Below are 2,500 nucleotides of genomic sequence, written 5' to 3'. Positions count from 1 at the left end.
ATGTCATCCAATAGGAATCTATATGATGTTTATGTCATCCAATAGGAATCTATATGATATTTATGTCATCCAATAGGAATCTATATGATATTTATGTCATCCAATAGGAATCTATATGATATTTATGTCATCCAATAGGAATCTATATGATATTTATGTCATCCAATAGGAATCTATATGATATTTATGTCATCCAATAGGAATCTATATGATATTTATGTCATCCAATTTCACAACCACAAAAGAAAGGTACTATTTTCCACCACTTGGATGAAACCATAAACGTGATGAACAGAAGCTTTCTTCCTTTACATGAATGTGATTTATAGTCATATTTATTACCAAGAGCACAAGATATGGTGACTTTTCTACACGATTAAATCCAGAGGGATTTAGAAAAACATTATGTGAAGACATGTGTTAGTTGTGACCTAATGGACTGTTATACTGTTAATGTGTTATTGATCTTTAACACTTTATTAATAACATTTAAGAATAAGTCTTTATAAATGAATATACATGTTTATAAATTATTATAAATGTTGTACATTTTTTACGAATGGAAGGCTGGTAATATTTACACATTCTTATAAATGTTTAGAAATATAAATGTAAATCGTTTATAAATCGTTAAAAGGTTTATTCATGCTAGTCATTTTAAAGTGTTACCATGGCAACCTCTATGTATATAATGAGATGGCATAAGATTTGTTGCGATCATTTGCAGTGCTTCTGTCCAAAAACAGCTTTTATCAACAGGATTTCAGAAATCCCAGTGGTAAGATTTCCAGAATCAGGAGGAAATAAACCTGGGTAAAGCAACTGTTAAAACCTAACAAATTAGCCTGTTAAAACCTAACAAATTAGCCTGTTAAAACCTAACAAATTAGCCTGTTAAAACCTAACAAATTAGCCTGTTGAAACCTAACAAATTAGCCTGTTGAAACCTAACAAATTAGCCTGTTGAAACCTAACAAATTAGCCTGTTAAAACCTAACAAATTAGCCTGTTAAAACCTAACAAATTAGCCTGTTGAAACCTAACAAATTAGCCTGTTAAAACCTAACAAATTAGCCTGTTAAAACCTAACAAATTAGCCTGTTAAAACCTAACAAATTAGCCTGTTAAAACCTAACAAATTAGCCTGTTAAAACCTAACAAATTAGCCGTCATGCCAAGAGGTTGCTAGGTGTTGGGTTAAAGTGGTTTCAATAGTTGTATAGATTTAGGAATAAAGTAGTAACAATGTACTGTACAGTTCTGCCATTGTAGAGGTCCTTAGGCACAGATCTAGGATCAGAATACAGTAAATTACTGTACAGTTCTGCCATTGTAGAGGTCCTTAGGCACAGATCTAGGATCAGCTTACCCAACCCAAAACCTAACTTAAAGGGCTATCCAGGATTGGTACATCCAGTTTTTTTACTTTTAAATTATTGATTTATTGCTCTTGGTTCTTGTAGAATATAACTTAAAACTGCCTTGTGACCAGGTCAGCTGTCGTTCCCCATCAGAACATTGTAGAATATAACTTAAAACGGCCTTGTGACCAGGTCAGCTGTCGTTGTGTATTTTATACTTTTAGAGAACGTACCATTTTCATGTCCTTTATCAACACCGTTCTGAATGTAAGCACTTAGTGTTGTACTTGACTGTGTACTCTGTAGTGTGTGTGTGTGTGTGTGTGTGTGTGTGTGTGTGTGTGTGTGTGTGTGTGTGTGTGTGTGTGTGTGTGTGTGTGTGTGTGTGTGTGTGTGTGTGTGTGTGTGTGTGTGTGTGTGTGTGTGAGAGTGAGAGAGGGAGTGGGTATGTTTCGGTAGCTTTAGCCACAATAAAACGTTGTTACAAATAACCTGTAGATGTCTTCTTACCACACTGTGTGTGTGTGTGTGTGTGTGTGTGTGTGTGTGTGTGTGTGTGTGTTTGTTTTTGCATGTGTCTGTGTGTGTGTACATGTATATGTATGTGTGTGTGTGTTTGCATGTGTCTGTGTGTGTGTACATGTATATGTATGTGTGTGTGTGTTTGCATGTGTCTGTGTGTGTGTACATGTATATGTATGTGTGTGTGTGTACATGTATATGTATGTGTGTGTGTGTGTTTGCATGTGTCTGTGTGTTGCTAACCTTTTGTAAAGACATCCACATTCACACAGTGATGTGAATCATATAGATCCATGATAGCATGATGTGCAGGTCTAGTTTTGTCGAACCTGAATGTGTTGAGGCCTAGACCATGGTGAGTGTCCACCCTGAGATCCCTTCTCTAATGATTTCTGTCCTCATTCATTTGGGATGTACACATTGTCTTAAAAGAGCCTATACTTAAAGTGGTTGTCTGGTTGAAGACCTCTCTCTCTGTCTCTCTCTCTATCGTGAGAGTACAGAGAGAGGGGGGAAGAGAGAGGGGCGCGCTCTAACAGAAAGGGGGTGTGGGGAGGAGAGCTAAATAGTTATTTTCTAACTCCATGTGGTTCACACTGAGAGGTGTCTCTCTAAGA

At 36.4% G+C, this 2,500-nt stretch overlaps 1 long non-coding RNA gene across 1 annotated transcript in view; it reads left to right on the top strand.

Moving 5' to 3' along the window:
• Nucleotides 1-533, top strand: part of LOC127932557 (uncharacterized) — a 1,894-nt gene extending 1,361 nt beyond the window's left edge. The window contains exon 2 of the long non-coding RNA XR_008145951.1: nt 1-533. This exon is cut by the window's left edge and continues 985 nt beyond it. This is a non-coding gene — a long non-coding RNA (uncharacterized LOC127932557).
• Nucleotides 534-2,500: the final 1,967 nt, after the last annotated feature.

This window comes from Oncorhynchus keta, chromosome 10 (genome assembly GCF_023373465.1).
Source record: "Oncorhynchus keta strain PuntledgeMale-10-30-2019 chromosome 10, Oket_V2, whole genome shotgun sequence".
Classification (NCBI taxonomy): Eukaryota; Metazoa; Chordata; class Actinopteri; order Salmoniformes; family Salmonidae; genus Oncorhynchus; species Oncorhynchus keta.
Note: the sequence above shows the minus strand (reverse complement) of the source record. Positions and strands in the feature narration are given on the sequence as shown.